Genomic DNA, 17,861 nt, shown 5'->3' on the forward strand with positions numbered 1-17,861 from the left:
GTGCAAAAGGTAGACTTATGGATAAAAGGGAATTGGAGGGCACCAGAAAGGGAAACATAGAAAAACGTAAAAAGAAACAGAGAATAAAAAGAAAAGAAGAAGGAAAAGAAAAGGAGATAGGAGAATTACCTTTTAAGATAAGCGGAACCATTTGCACTGTGTCAGTAGATAGTTTAAACAAACTGATAGGAATAAATAGAAATAAGAAATAAGACGCAGCTAAGGATTGTCATGGAAACGGGTTCGAAATCCGAGAGAGAAGTAAATTTTTAAATACTTATATACAAGAAAGAAAAAGAATCGGCAAAGAGAGGAAATAAAAAAAGGCAATTAAGATTGTAAGTTAGATAATAAACGCGATAGAATCCAGTTCAAAAATAAAACGATAGAGATTAATCTGAGAGATTAGGAAATGAATAATCAAATAATAAGGGGTACGGCACGTACGCACAGACTATGTACGTGTGTAAGTGCATTAAAGAGATATAGCAGAATAAGAACCGTTTCCCATGACAAGGAGCTTGGCTAACGAACAAAGTTTAAAAAGGGGGGAGTAACCTCTATATAAACACGAAAGTAAGAAAAAGACCGGGAGCAACGGCAACCCCGAGGTCGCCGGGAACCCCCCAAGGGTAAGACAGTCGACTAAAGATAGTGTAACCGTTCTTTCCTACCTTTTCTTTCTATCCGAATACGTTGTTACCCGTATCTCTACTTCGCGTCTCGAGACTATCCCTTACCGTCTCGTAGGGCCGGTTACTACCCTAATTTCTCGAAGCTCGCAAGTTCGCGAGATGGGATGGATTCGTGCCTCCAGGCACTGGAAAGCGGCGAGGTATGGACGAGTTAAATGAGATATTCGAAGCCCAGATAAAGTAACAAAGATGATGTATTCTCGTAAGAACCGTTATGTGTGTGTTTGTATACAGTTAATTACCGTTATAATTGTATTAATAAATATTAATTGTACCGTGTGGAACAATAGGTCGGCCTCCCCTGCCGACGGCTCGCGACGCGTACACAAAGTATAATGAACGCGTGAAAAAAGCTCGCGGTACGCTCGCTCGACTCTACGTCCGGTTTTCAGAATCGGTTTGGAAAATTCACTCAGCACGGATCGCGCCCCGCGATGAGCAGTTCGTGACCCGTCTGACCGTCCCTACACTCGGCCGGATAATCGTACGAGTGATCAGGATGGAGACAAACACGAAATCGCAGTCACTCCACGCTTCCAATGAGTCTGCCCTTCGGCACGTAATCGTGGCCTCTAAGCAATCTCGGACGAGGCGGCGGCAGAGTGTCAGTGACCGTGCAAAGTCCGATCGCTCCTATCTGACCCGACATCCGCGATCGAACGACGTCGTACCCGTCAGACCATCCAGGCACCTGGACGATGTTCGTACAAGTGGCCTGGGTGGAGACGCAAACTAAACCTTGGTCACTCCACGGAACGCACGAGTCTACCCTTTGGCATGATACATGGCCTCGGAGTATTCTCGGGTATTGGTCACGGCAGAGTGTCCACGATCGTGCAAGGCCCGATCGTCTCGATTCAGTAGAGCCGTACACTAAACCTCGATTATTCCCCGGGACCTATAAGTTCACCCTTCGGGACGATACGTGGCCTCGGAGCAATCTCTGATAAGGTCACGACAGAGTATCCGCGATCGTACGAAGTACAATCGCCTCGAATCTGGTCGAGGCCCACACCAAGACCTCGGTAATTCCACGGGACCCAGAAGTGTACCCTCTGGCACGGTGCGTGGCCTTGGAGTACCCTCGATTAAGGTCACGGCAGAAAAACCATGATTGTGTGAAATGAAATAGTCCCGATCCAGACGAGACTCACGGAAAACCTCGGCAGTTCCTCGGAACCCAGGAGTTTACCCTTTGGTACGTTTCGTAGCCTCAGAGTACGCTCTGTCGAGGTTTCGGAAGAACCACCGCGATCATGCGATGATTGACTGTCTCGCTTCGACCCGTATAGTACGTACAGTATCTTTGAAACGATACTTCTACGTATCCTATAATAATATTTATACTTTGAAAGACTAAGCGAACCTACTGTGTCTGTTCGACGCGATTATCGCACGCTTCGCGAAGCGTTTCTATCTCTGCGCGACGCAGTTCTCTAAATTTTACAAAATTGTGTCATGCGGACACACGGCGCTTTCCACTCGCCGTCGCTCCTAGTACTCGCGACTTGCTCGCTGCAAGTGATCTACACTGACAATAGTAACACTTTACTTCGTAATTGATAATTAAACATTTCCCGATCAATCTTTAAGCGAGTGAAAATTCTATGATTTTGTTTGACTACTACGCGGTCACGTCCGAGAGTCACGGAGCTTTATATAAAATGTTGCGACAGTGCCACGGCGCGGTTTGTGCTCGTGACTCCTCGGTTTGAGGCGCGTACGTGTTGAGAGCAGGAAGGACGGTTTGCCTTGCTCTGCCGAGTCGGTTTGACTCCTCTAACGCGTACCGTGTTTCGTCGAACAGACACTCTTCCTAAACGCGTGTTTCCCGGACCGCTTCCAGACGTAGAGTGCTGGATCGCTGGCTCGCATCGACCTCCTTCGATCGTTATCGAGTGGGGATCGATGCGTGCGCAACTTGACAAGGATCGCGATATCTCGCGATCCCTCGCTATCTCCGGACTCGCGAACAACGTAGTGGGATATGGTGGTGGGATCAGTATCGCCGATCGAGACGTGCGATGTATCGATGTGTAATCGACACGGTTACATATTACCCCCACCTCCACTTTCGAGATTACCCGTGCAACACGCAGTATCGATGCATGGTAATCTCGAACACTACCGAATACGAATACGAAGGAAAACAAACGAAAACGTTAAACTAAACGCAGTCTTTTCGTAATAATCAACTGAACTCAACTTTTCGCATTAACTAAACGCAATCTTTTGTGTTAACTTAAACGCAGTCCTTTTTCAAAAGTAAATGAAACGCATGTTAAACTAAAACGCAGTAACGAGAAAAAAAAAACAAAATCAGTCTTTTATCACATGACGGAAATAAACACTTGTTTAATCGTTTCTCAAAATTAACCGCACGCCGTAAGTAAAGAGAAAGAAAAAATTTAAACAAAGCACAGTGAGTGAATAATAAAAAAAAACACTTCTTTATATTAAATGTCTAACGACACGCAGTATACAATCAACCAAAACTGAATCGTTTCTTTGCTCTCGGTGACAAACAGAAAAATTGTCTCTTCAAAAAAAAAAACACAACTAAAAGAAAATTAATGTATACACTCTTATGTACGCGAAAAGAAAATAAATAGTCTTTGGCATTCAATAAATCGCAAACGCATTGTCTGTTCAAAAAAAAATTTTAACGTACGCATTCTTATGTAAGTGAGAGAGAGAGAAAAAAAAATATGCACATTGTTAGGTAAACGAAACGAAAATCAAAATTCACGTTCTTGCTTCACTCACACAATTAGAATTTCTTAGAACTTGTCCATTGAATTCTTTTTGAGCACGTCACTGGTTGCCTTTTGGTGACTCAAGGAGTTCCTCGATGAGGCTTTCCGTCATGGACAGCAATCCCAGCGGGTCCCGTGCACCCACGGTCGGCACTGGAAGCCGCGGGTCCGGATCCAGGTCACTGGAGGTCCAGGATATGTCCGGGTCCCCGGTTTCCTGCTGCTGTTGTTGCCGCTGCTGGTCCTTGGGTTCGGGAATCACTTCCCACGACATTTCTAGCTCGGCTGCACCCGGGCTCCTGGCAATGGTCGCGCCTGGACGCGCTTCCTCCGGATCGGGAGAGTCCTGGGTCTGGGTCGTGCCTCGCCGGAGGCTTCCCCAGCTTCTTCGTGCCCTCTCTGGTCCCCCTTTCGGCGTTTGCGTCTGTGCGGGAGCGCGGTTAACCCTGGCTTGGGTCGGCACGCCGTGCGCGCACCGTCGTTTCTACCACCTTCCCTGTTTCCAGGGGCCCGCAGTCTTCGTATTGAGCGCTGTTGGAGGTGGCTCATGGAATTTAATGTCCATGCCTCTTTTTGTGTCGGGCGGCTGACCATGGCCAACGCGGCGTGCGCCTGGTTGCTAGCGTCGACGGTGGCGTGGTTCGTTTTAACGGACAAGATGGTGTTTGATGGTGGTCCTGCCATGCTGACGACTAATTTGCGATTGCCTTCGCTGGGCTTCGTTTGTCCTTATAATTTGGGACGGAGTCGGGGTTTCTCAGAATCCCCACCCGGCACGACCCTGATGAAGTGTACTCCGGATCTCTTGATGACATCATGGGTCCTTGTCCGGTGGCTGTCCTTGTTGGCGGTAGTGTCGTAAACACGAAGCGTGGAATGTGCCACGGATTTCCTTCGTGTTAGGGGTTTCCAACATGTACGTCGAAGGTCCCTTTTTTCGTACTATCTTGTACGGACCTTCGTACAAATGGAAGAACTTGGCTATCTCCCGGTCGGCGGCATTTGACACCGGGTTGGTTTTTACCAACACATGGTCACCCAGTTCATATTCTACATGTGTTTTTCCAGTGTTAGCTCGCTCGCACCGCTTCCGTGCTTTGTTTGTCATGTGCCGGAACGCGAGCTGTAGCTTGTCGTGATGTGGCTCGTCACCTGTCGTTCCAAACTCGGTGGTGTGCTGGACCCACTTTGCCCACGGACGCATGGGTTTTTTATTTAGCAGGAGTTCGGTTGGCGTGAACCCTGTGCCGTCGTGCACCACTTCGTTGCAGCAGGTTTCGATGACGTCGACCCACTTGGCCCAGGAGGCGTGTGCATGGGCTGCCACCGTGCGAATGATCCGTCCGATCTCGCGGTTTACCCTTTCTACCGGGTTGCTCTGGGGGTGTCGGATGGAGGAGAGCACGTGGTGGATGCCTTCCCTCTGTAGAGCTTCCGTCCACTTCCTTGAGGTAAATTGCGTCCCGTGGTCGGTGATGATCTTCTTGGGTTTCCCGTACGTCGGGATGTACCGCGTGAAGATTCGCGCGAGCGTTACGCAGGTACTCGCGTTTCGCATGGGATACAGTTTAACAAATTTTGTGAACAGTTCCTCCACTACGAGAATATATCTGACTCCCCCCCTTGATATCGGCAACGGGCCGTAGAAATCGATAGACAACACGTCGAGCGGACACTTCGGTATGATACTCTGCATATCGGCATGGGTCGCGTATGTAGGAATTTTGACTCGTTGGCATGTATCACACGTGGATACCAGTTTTCTCACATGTCGATGTAGTTTCTGTACGTAAAAGGATTCGGATACGAGTCTTACGGTTTTATCTCCACCAACATGTGCGTAAACTTTGTGTATCTCACGTATGAGATTGTCGCGTAAAGCTGCGGGGATGACCGTTCGTTCCCCACCACTTTTGTTCACGTGATACAACGTGCCATTATAGAGACGATACCGAGATTTTCCGTTAGCGCCTTGTTTTACGCACTCTTCGCGAATGTGACGCAATTTATCGTCCTTCTGCTGCCATTCAGGTAGCCGCTTCAGGGCCGTCGCTAGGGCTGGTGATATTGCTCGGGCAAGTGCTGTCATAATTGGTATGCAAGTCTGTCGATCTGCCCTCTCTCCACTCCAATCGACTCATGATATCTGCCGGGATGTTTTCTTTCCCTGGGCGGAACTGTATTTCTAGATGGTAGTCTTGTATCGACAATATCCACCGAGTAAGGCGTTGATTTAATAGCTTGCTATTCATGAGGAACGTAATGGCTTTGTGATCGGTGAAAAGTACGACCGTAGCCCCGTACAAGTATGTCCTAAGCTTCCCTAGCGCCCATACTATTGCCAGGAGCTCTTTCTCGGTGGTAAAATATGCTAGTTCCGGCCCTTTTAGTGTTCGGCTCGCGAAGGTGATTTCCTTAGTTCGCCATTCGCGTTATTTTGCTCAATTACTGCTCCGATTGCCGACGAACTTGCATCCGTGGATAGGAAGAACGGTTTGCGCGTATCCGCGTATTGCAGTACCACCTCGGTACAAAAAGTGTTTTTTATTTTGTCGAACGTCGCTTGCAACGTGTCGTTCCATGTCCAGCGTTGTCCCTTTTTAAGCAGGGCGAGCAGCGGTGCCGTTGTCTCGGCATGCTTATCGGTGAACTTGCTATAATAGTTCACAAGCCTGAGGAAACCTCGTAGTTGTTTGACGTTTCGAGGAGATGGAAACGCACTGATTGAGGCGAGTTTTTCGGGATCTTGTTTTAGGCCTTCTGTCGACAAGATGTGCCCGAGGAATTTTATTTCGCGCCTCATGAATTTACATTTCTCGAGGTTTAGCGTGACATTATGGTCCCTTAACCGTTTTAATAGGGCGGAAAGATGTTTGATGTGTTCCTCGAATGTTGTAGAGAAACAAAGGATATCATCGATGAAATTGACGACGTATCCATCCATGCCCTCCAGAATTTGCCTCAGCGCTCTCACAAGGCTTGCGCTACTTGTCTTGAGACCGAAAGGTGTCACTACGTACTCGTAACACCGCCCGCGGTACAAGAAAGCCGTGTATTTCCGCGAAGCTTTACTCAGGGGCACTTGCCAGAAACTATTGGTCAAGTCGAGGCTCGTCAGATAATCCACTCTCTGGAAGCGTTGGAAAATCGCATCTGGAGTCTCTGACATTTCGTGATCGTCGACAAGATATTCGTTTAACTTCCTCGCATCGAGACAGAGCCGTAGCGTCCCGTTTTTCTTCAGCACCGGCACCACCGGGTTCAAGTACGGGCTGGTGCTCGATCGGATGATATCGTTCTTTAACATTCTTTGGATTTCCGCATCTGCCGCTTCCATGTGCTTTAGCGGTATCGGATACGTCCGGCTGCAGTATGGCTTAGGAGTTTTCACGTGTAGGTGATGCTCGTAACACGCTACTCTTCCTATTTCCTCCCTCCATACTTCTGGAAAGGCCTTGATGACACGACGCAGCGCGGATTTTTCTGTTGGCGTCGCAGGCACGGTTTTTAGGAGGTGTGTTAACGTCTCGCTCGATGTCCTTTTCAGCTCGTCGGTTTGTTTCGTGGCTTCTCCCACCGTTCTTATCATGGGGTCAGCTGGTTCCGTTTCTTCGGACATTTTGATCGTAATTTGCCCGTCCCTGGTGTTTAACAAGAGCGAATCTTGCTGGAAATTTACCGTAGCCTGTGCCTGTCTCAGCGCATCGACGCCGAGAATCATCTCGCAAATTAGACCAGGTACAATCACTGCCGACGTCTCGATCGTCTTGTCGTTATGGCTGAGAGTCACCCAGATTTGTTTTTCCAATCTGGCCGACCTGCTTCCCGTCGCTCCAATTACAACGGCCCCCGTCACCGGCAATGTTGGGCACGTGCGCAGTTGATCTTGGTGCGACGTGTACCATGCCTCTGAAACCGCTGTGACCGTACTTCCCGTGTCCACGAGGGCTCTGACTGGGATGCCTTCGACCTTCAACGGCACTTCCGGACAGCGATTTACTTCTTTACGTGGTGGTGGCGATTCTTCGTCCTCTTTGAGCTCCTGGCGCGTGTCCGGAAACAGCGAGCCGATGGTCAGATGAACATTTTCCCCGTTTTCGTCCGAGGAGATACCTCTCGTCTGAGGGGGGGAACTGCTCAGACGAATCGCTGAGGCTCCCCTTAGTCGTTTTCCGCGGTCGCTTCCAATTCAGGGGCGTCCGCCTCCTCTTCAGGAACGTCTTCGTCGATTTGCGCCGTTCGGATGCGAGTTGGTGTCGAATCCCTCGGTCGATCTGGTGGCCGCCTGTAGTCTTGCCAGGGACGAGTAGTTTCGTACCTCTGTCTCTGGTATTCTGCTGCGGGTCGCGGTTATTCTGTCATCGGACGTTGGCCTTCCCGGCTATCTCCGGACTCGCGAACAACGTAGTGGGATATGGTGGTGGGGTCAGTATTGGTGGTGGGGGCAAATTTAAATTCCGGAAATAAGATCCGGAAGGAAGGGAAATAAGACGAGAAGAGAAAAGAGAGCACGTGGTAGAAAAAGAAGGCACGGTAAGAGATTTCTTTAGTTTATTGGTAGATAAATTGAAGTAAGTTTAAAGTGTGGTTTAACCAACACCGTAGCCGGTTCTGCTCTTGCTCGTTATTAAAAATAAAAACTGGAAAGTTGCATAAAACAGATATATAAAATCATAAATTTATGTAGCAGAGGGATAGAAACGGTAGACTCTGGGCCCTTTTATTACGTAAAAGGGATAAAACGAAGAGACAAAGGAGTTTATCCACCGGATTCGCCCTCGAAATAACGGAAAATTTTGTAATAAAATAATTTCACGGGGAAATTCTGAAAAGGGTAGAAAACTGCATGTAGCGGCCAGCCTGGGACATCTGGTTATGGCATGGGTACTGCTTTACGCTCTTGGAACGTGACTTTGGGGATTTTTAGAAATTAGGTACGGAGTGGCCTTGTCACCGTTTTAGCTAATGTCCCATTCGTGTCCGTTCCCAGGGCATAGCACTTGTATATAGTGTAGTATATGGTTTGTAATGTTTGTTTATTAAAAAATATAAAAAGGTATTGAATAGATAACTACACGATGGTGGAAACTCTCATACAACGCACACGCGTATGTGTCTTTTGCAATCCCTGACACCTGCTTGATCATCCTCATCTTCGCTTTCGTCACGTTCGCTTTCATCTTCATCTTCACCATGCTCGATCTCTAATGTCAGCGCTGCTCTTAAACGATCTTGCAACTCTTTTTTGTTTCCACTCATCTTTAGTTTCCGTTTCCTTAATTCTTCTTTTAGTTCGATCAGCTTCATTGATTCTACGGCATTCAACCTGTCTGCGGCACTACCTTGTACTGTAACATCAATTACTGTATCATTGCCTTCCGACATGTTGGACAATTTTTCAAAGTCAACTCTTTCCACAAATGCAACTTGGATAAACTGCAGCGCAGCTACTTCAACACGTTCAACTCAACACAGTTTGTTCAACACAGACGACACTGTCAATCCAATACACTTGCTTCAACACGACTAATACAACACAGTTTATTCAACGCAGACAACACAGTCAATTTGCTCTATTCAAATCCCGGACGAGCCCCCAAAAATATGTAGTATATGGTTTGTAATGTTTGTTTATTAAAAAATATAAAAAGGTATTGAATAGATAACTACACGATGTTGGAAACTCTCATACAACGCACACGCCCTTCGCTCTCCGCAGTCAACGCAAAGTCTGCTCTTTCTCCCCAAAGATGTCCTTTTATACGTTTCACTTACACACCCGCACTCATCCCCAAATCCTGTGTGTGCCCCTCGAAAATCCCGGCCTACCCTTGGGTCTGTTTTTCGTCAGGGATACTTTCTTTTTTATGGCCCTCATCCCTTGGGCCTGGTCTTCGTCAGGCCTCGATGTTCTACGGCCCTCTTCCGTTGGGTCTGGCTTTCGTCGGGACTCGGGGTTTTATGGCCCTCTTCCTGCCATTGGAGACCCAACGACATTTTGCCCAAATGTATGATACTACAATAGTTTTCTAGGCCCATGCCATAAATCTGCCGGAGGTCCCATCCTGCCCTTCTCTAGTTTCGCACTTGACGATTGCCAGACGCCCTGGGTCTTTCCCAGGCTCTGGCAACTCTTCACCCGTGATGAGTGGTTGATGGCCCTTGGTTCATCAGGATGGCCTTGGGGCCATCAGGATGTTCCTCGGTCCCATCTTCCACTTTCCAACCGTCCACCCCCCAATTGGTCCTCGTCTTGGCCAATCCGGGATATCTCTCGTCATCCAGGGAAGGGAGGAAAATCCCGAAGTAGAGGGAGGATCTACCCTTACGTGGGTTCTTGGCTCGATCCTCCCAATCAATTCGACTCCAAGCACGCTAGGGAAAACGACGTTCTCTAAGTGCTCTCTTGTACGCTATTCGTTTGTATTCGACCGGCTCAATCATTGTAAATACAGTCCACTTTCTTAGTTTGCTATATTTGGTCTTGCTTTATTACACAAGGAAAACTCCTACCATTAGTCGACACATCGCGTGTAAATCAACATCATAAGCTCGAACATCCTTCGGGATAATCACGAGCAATTAAACACTGCACATTCACATTCACAGTCACAGTCACAGTTACATTTACATTTACATTTACATTTACATTTAAATTTACATTTACATTAGCATTTACATATACATTTGCATTTACATATACATTGACAAAGATGTTTAGGATAATGATATATGCAGGGTGAATATAAAGCAGAAAATAAGGCAAAAAATTTACAAAAATTTTATTATAATAGTATCTCACATTACATTGCATGACATTTTATTACAGTACATTACACAATAGTAGTATAAATAAATAGAGGAATAAATAAATAAATAAATAGATAAATAAATGAATAAATAAATGAATAGTTTAAGTATGTAATAAATAAATAACTTCGCGTACACTCTTGAAAAAACTTCCTGAGTAGTCGTCGAGAACGGCAACGGGAAGCATACCTGAAAATAAAAATAAAAATATAGATTAGAAATTGATCCGTAGAAGATTAAAGATAGGAATAGAATAATAAATAATTAATTAACTATAAGTGGAATTAGACAAGAATATACCACTCCGCTTAGGACCGAAAAGGAGAAGAACTCCGAGGCAATTTAATTTAGTTATAAATTATAGTAGTTTAGACTAGAATTAGAGTAGTTTAGAGTAGAATTAAAAATATAAATAGCATAATAAGAGAATATAGAAAAGCGAAAAAATTCTCCGATCGGGCCAAAAATTTATAACGGACTATTTCCGAGGGTAAGGAACAAATAAGGGGGAATTGGAAGAAATTTGCTCCCCCTGCGAAAAAAATTTTAAAATCCCCACTCCCTCGCGAGATATTGGCGATAGGAGGGCAGTTTTGGAGGGAAATTGGGAAAGAGACCGGAGGAACACACAGGGTTCGGCTAGGGCTTTACAACGAGCCGACGCACGAGCGAATCGGAGTACTTTTAGGATAATCGTATAACGGGTGTCCAAAAAGTAACCCGGAAGGAAAAAAATTCTGAGGGCGTGGGTCGTTTAGGTAGGGGATTTTGGGCAAGCAGCCCGGGGCGGGCAACTAATAGTTCCCCGTCGTGAAAAAATCACTCCTCTACCCCCCCCCCCCCCGTTCGCGAGGTATACGCATTTGCTAGGTGAAGGAAACGATTTAAGAAAAAACGCAAGATACGCCGTTTGGTGGGTAGCCCCAGGGCTATTCAATTCGGCAGAAAAAAGTGGGGTGTTATTATCTGTTAGAGATTTATTTCATTATACATCCATTGGACATAATTCCTCATCTCATTATAACAAGTTTTACAACGTACAATTTTATACCAATGCACAATGTATACGAAACACGAAAATAAACAACGACAACGATCTATCGATCGGCCTCGGCACGCTGCTGTCCCCGCACCGCGCCTCTCGCTCCCCGCGAACGCCACGGGTGGATCGAGCAGCTCGAGCCTCGCGGGTGCGGCGGGGGGGCAGAGGCGGCGGATCGACGCGACCTGCTGATCCATCAGTTCGTCTATTGACACTACAACCGACAGTTCTTACGTGATTCAAACCCATCCCGCCTGATCACCTAGAGTTTCGTCGATCTTTAGCTATCGCATTTATCTTAGACTGACCGGTAAGATTTCAATACTGAAATCCCCCAGAAGTCTAAAACAGGACTCGTTACACATATACAGGGTGAGTCACCAAACGTTAGCACCTCAAATATCTTTGTTGTTTCTAAAGATACGTAAAATATGGTAAGTACAAAGTTGAATGGTACAATGGGGCTGACACGATGCAAAAAAAATTTTGTTTCTATGTCACTTTTTTGGAGATATCAAGGTCACCTTGATTTTTTTAAATGGAACCACCCTTTTCTAAACACCTACAATGATAGTCCCTTTTATTAGGAATTCAGTGACTATAATTAGTCCTAGGTCATTCAAGGTCAAGGACTGAAAAAACGTATAAAACTAAAATATGGAAGCAGAATACCTGTATTTTATAAATGTTCGAAATGATGGCCGTCTGCGTCGATACATTGTTGTAAACGAGCTCTGAAGGAATGTTGAACTCTGATAAGTGTATCCGACGTGATATTCGTACATGCTGTGATGATACGCTGACGCATATCTTCAACTGTTGTTGGAGCATCCGTGTACACGGTCTCTTTTAGCAGACCCCATAAAAAGAAATCCAGTGGATTTAAATCAGGCGAACGTGCTGGCCATGAAACTGTTCCGCCTCGTCCAATCCATCGGTTTGGATATCGAGAATCCAACGTTTCTCTTGCTACTCGTGCATAATGAGCAGGACAACCGTCATGTTGGTACCACATATCGTAACGATTTTGTAAAGGGACATCTTCTAACAAAATTGGCAGATCTTCCCGGTCCCGTCATCATTCCGTTAACGAAATATGGTCCAATTACTTTGTCGTTCAAAATACCACACCACACGTTTACGCTCCATTGTCTTTGATGATCAATTTCTCGCAGCCAGTGCGGATTATCCACAGACCAATAATGGGCGTTCCGTAGATTAATTGAGCCATGATTAGTAAATGTTGCTTCGTCCGTAAACAAGACATTAGAAAAAAATGAATGATTTTGAAGCAATCCCCATTGACAAAAGTTAATTCTATTTTGAAAATCATTCCCGTGCAATTCTTGATGGAGCGATATGTGGAACGGATGAAATTTATGTCGGGCCAGAATTTGTATTACGCTACTTTGACTTATGCCTGCTTCCCGGGCAATTTTTCTCGTACTCACTTGAGGATTGACAGCTATAGCTGCTAAAATATTAATTTCATTGTCTTCATTAGTCGTGGGATTCTTCCGTTTGTACTGTCTTGCATGTACACTTCCAGTACTTCGAAACAACCTGTACGTATTAGTGAAAGTATGTCTAGAAGGAGTGTTTCGCTCGGGGTACCTTTCTTCATAAAGTAGTCGGGCCTGCACTGCATTTTTCTACATTCACAGTAAATCGTGATCATACCACACTTTTCAGTAATCGAATATACCATAGCGGAATCGCGTTTGGAAACATTCTGATAGTAAATAAGAATGTTGAATAACATTGAAGGACCTTAGTATGTTTACTTTAACTACGACCATAGTATGTTTACTATTTCCTACAAGTCTCAACCGTGATTATTGGGATATGGGTGTTTATAATGAAATCACACTCTTTATCTGTATACGAAATAATTCTTATATTTCAATCGATTCTCTAAAAGCACGTCGTCAGACACGTCTTCACGGTTTGAGAGAAACGTCGCGAATGAAACAAGGAAATGAAACAGAGGAGCAACAGTCCAATATGAACAACTGAGGATCGAGGGTCCCATGCCGGGGACAACATACAATGTATATTAACTGCAGATACAATGTATATCAAAAGCCGATTCAAACGATCCTTGCTTCTAAAGAAATAACAGATTCATTTTGTTCTATTTATGAAATAAAATCCAACAGTGATAAACGTATTCTGCATCCATATTTTAGTTTTATACGTTTTTTCTGTCCTTGACCTTGAATGACCTTGGACTAATTATAGTCACTGAATTCCTAATGAAAGGGACTATCATTGTAGGTGTTTAAAAAAGGGTGGTTCCATTTAAAAAAGTCAAGGTGACCTTGATATCTCCAAAAAAATGACATAAAAACAAAATTTTTTTTTGCATCGTGTCAGCCCCATTGTACCATTCAACTTTGTCCTTACCATATTTTACGTATCTTTAGAAACAACAAAGATATTTGAGGTGCTAACGTTTGGTGACTCACCCTGTATAAGGAATACAATGTGCGGGGGCGAAGGCCCGACAGAAAAGAAAAGATAAGGTGGCATTTTGTCTTTGTAAGCAAAAAAGAAAAATAGAAACAAATACGACTTTAAAAAAAAAAGACGTAGAGTGATCTATCTGCGGCACGCATCGACCTCCTTCGATCGATATCGAGTGGAGATCGATGCGTGCACATTGTGATTGTGACCCTACGTGACATTAAATCTTAAACAGAGTATCCCCTTCATTTTCAAGGTATATAAACCCGTACATTTTCGTCATCTTTGGTTCAGTAGCGGTTCAGTAGTCGATCAGTAATCGTGCAGTCACGTCGCGTTATACGCACAAGAGTCAATTCTAGTGAGATCGGGTTCAAGTCCCTTTCGAATCAAATCGTTACCTTATAGATTCAGTTGGTTCGGTATATATTCTATTTTTCATTCAACAATTGTTCTCTGACCCCGCATAGACATCGCGTCAAAACCGTGCATCATAGATAACAATTCCTTCAATTTTACACTTGTAATTATTTCCATTCAGAATATATTTGTCTTGTTTGTTAACTCGCGTAATCTACAACCCTTAATTATTGCCTAATATTCTAATCTAATAATTGACCGGTCCCACACGATAAAATCTTACCGCTCGGATTGTATCAATTGAATTATATATAAGTTACGAGGCTTACTAAACTTAAACTTAAATCAACAGAGATTTCTCCAACCTAGTGGCTCCCCGGTTTAGCATTGGGTGCGTCCGCTTACCTAACTAACAAATTGAAACCATATTCCTGGGTTAATAACCACTCGCTGGCCTCTCGCGTTGCTCGCAGCCCTGGCTCGTAACACTCGTATATTCTGGTACATATATTCTTGTAGGATCAATTATATTCCGGTACATTCTATTATATTCTGTTATTTTCTGATATATTCAGCTATATTCTAGTATGGTCTGGTATATTCCGGTATACTCTTGTGTATTCTTGTATATTCTAGTATATTCTGGTATATCGTATTATATTCTGGAATATTCTAGTATATTCAGTTATATTCCGGTATATTCAGGTGTATTAAATTATAGTCTAATATATTATGGTATAATCGGTATGTCCGAATATAGTTTGCTATATTCTGGTATAGTCGGAATATTCCAGTATAGTCTGGTATATTGAATTATATTCTGTGACTTCCTGATATGTTCATGTATATTCAGGTGTATTCAAGCATAGTCTGGCATATGCTAGTATATTCTAGTACATTCTGGTATATTCTCATATATTCGTGTATATTCTTGTATATTCTTCTATATTTTTATATATTCTATTATATTCTGTTATATTCTATTATATTCTAGTATATTCAGTTATATTTTGGAATATTCTAGTATATTCTGTTATATTCTGGAATATTCAAGTATATTCTGTTATATTTTGATAGTTTCAGGTATCTTTAAGCATAGTCTGGTACATTCTAATATATATTGCAGTATATTCTCGTATATTTTGGTATATTCATGTAGATGTAGGAACAGGATTCTTAGTATAAAAAGTATGTGCCCTTTATTCAGAATAGCGGCGGAAGCTACAATGATATCGCGAAAAGTATAATAAAACGTGTCCGTATTCGTAATCCTTAAACGTGTGCCGTAAGTCGTATTCGCAATCGTAAATCCTTAATCGTAAGCCGTGATACGTAGTCGTTAATCGTGTTTCCGTGGTGCTGTTCGTATCGTCGCGTTTCACCAAAAAAGCTGTTCCGCGTCCTCCGCGGCCTGTCTTTATTGCTGTACACACAGGTGCGATCGAATGCACCTACATGGGTTTTTTCCGTGACCCGGTTGGGGTACGGGCGATGACACTGGCCTATGTTTATAGGCCAGTTCATTCCCCCGGTCCCCAGCCGTTTACATTGTGTCAAGAAACGTGCGACATTAGACGGTCGGGCGCGCGGGCAGTGACTCGGCCGGTTGGTGGCCTTCGCGGTGCAGTCATTCCCACACTCGGCCGTCCTGCATCGATAGCTGCCCTCAGCTATCTTCCTCCACTTCGCCCTCATCCTCTCCGCTTTCGTCGTCTGCGCTGATCCATCTTTTCATGTGGTCCGTCGAGGTTGAGGTTTGCCGGGGTCCTTCGTGCTCTCCGACTTTTGTCACTAGGTAACGGCCGTTTCGTAGTACGCGCGTCACCTCGTACAGTCCCAGGAACTTCCCGGCCAGTTTCAGCCCTGGTCCAGCCTGGGTGCGTTGCACGGAGACCAAGTCTCCCTCCTGGTACACGGTGGCCTTTTTCCCTCGCCGGTCGTACTGCCGTTGGTTCTCCTGCTGGATACGTTGCAGCCTTTCCTTGGCTTGCTGGCGCATTTCGTCCCAGTCTGTCTGAAACATAACTGACAGCTCGGACTCGAGGATATCACGCACCTGAGGGTCGTCTTTAAGATGCATCTGCGTTCCGAAGAGCAGCGTGAAAGGTGATACCTCTGTGCTTCGGTGGAGTGTGGCGTTGAGCAGCATCTGGGCCCTCTTGAGATGCTTGTACCATTCGGTGGCATTTGGTGCGGATATTTTCGTTAGCAACGGGATCAGCGTTCGATTCACTCGGTCCACCTGCCCGTTACCTCGTGGTACGCCGGTGGTGATGAGGGAATGTTCGATTCCTTCGTCGCTGCAGTAGTCCCTGAAGGCGTGAGACATGAAGGCCGTGCCTCTATCGGAGATTATCCTCCGGAGGTTCCCGAAGACCTCTGCCTGCTTACGCAGGCGGTCCATGACCTCTTCCGCGCTCGTGGTCTTGTTGGCATACAGCCATACAAATTTCGTGAACGCGTCCACCACGACGAAGATGTGCCGGTACTGTTTGCGCGTCGACGGAAGAGGACCGAGGAGGTCGACGTGGTACGTCTCGAGCGGCCGATCTCCCTTCTCGATCGCGTGTAGGAACCCTTCTTGCCGTCCTTTTTCCCGTTCTGCGAGGATACAGTCGATGCAATTATCGATTACCCTGTCGACTTTCGCTCGCATGGAAGGGAACCAGTAGTCGCGTTTGAGCAGCGCCTCGGTTTTTACGGCCGAAAAGTGCCCGTTTTCGTGTGCTTTCCGTGTGACCTGCGTTTGTATTTCCCGGATCACGACAATACGCAGGTCACCGTCTACTTCCCGCATTAGCAGCCCCCGTCGTATCACGTATCCGTCGACCCCTCGTTTCTTGATGCCCGTTATTATTTTTTGCAAGGCGTCATCGCGTTCCTGCGCCCGGCGGACTCGCGCTGTAACGCTTTCCTCGCTCTCAATTGCGAGGCATGTTGACCCGGGGTTGCGACTGAGCGCATCGACGTGTTGCATCGTGCTTCCTGGACGATGCTCGATCGAGTACTGGAATTCCTCCAGCAGCAGTGCCTAGCGCGCGACCCGAGGAAGCTCTGCACCTGCCTAACCGTGGTCGGTGTCGGAAACCGAGCTACCGCTTTGGTTTTACTTTCCGAGGGGCGCACGGTGCCTCCCTCCACTATGTGCCCGAGATACTCCACGCGTGTCTTAAGGAACTCGCATTTGGTCCAGTTAATTCGTAGCTCGCATTCTGCCGTGCGCTTGAGAACCGCTATGAGCCGTTGTGTGCCGTCCTCGTGATCCGTTACGGGTATGACTATGTCGTCTATGTACGTTAGTACCGTCTTTTCCGTGATCAGGTACCTGAACGCAACGTTTATGAATCGCTGAAAGACCGCCGGCGAATTGCAAAGGCCGAACGGGACCTTCAGGAATTCGTTTTGCCCGTCGGGTGTGATAAAAGACGTGTATTTCCGGCTTTACTGCTCGACCGGTACGTGGAAAAACGCGTTCCGCAGGTCGATCGTGCTGTACACCGAGGCACCTTGCAGCAAATCGAGCTGGACCTCGATTAGCGGGGGGGGGGGGGTACCGATCTCGAACTATCTTCGCGTTCAGTTGCCGATAGTCTACGCACAGGCGGGTGGTATTGACCTTCTTCTTGACCAGGACGACTGGGCTCGCGTACTCCGAAAGAGAGGGTTGCGCGACACCGTCGCATACCCACTCGCTGATCTGTCGGTTGACCTGGTCCCTTTCGGAGGGAGAGA

This window comes from Halictus rubicundus, unplaced genomic scaffold (assembly GCF_050948215.1).
Source record: "Halictus rubicundus isolate RS-2024b unplaced genomic scaffold, iyHalRubi1_principal scaffold0029, whole genome shotgun sequence".
Lineage (NCBI taxonomy): Eukaryota > Metazoa > Arthropoda > Insecta > Hymenoptera > Halictidae > Halictus > Halictus rubicundus.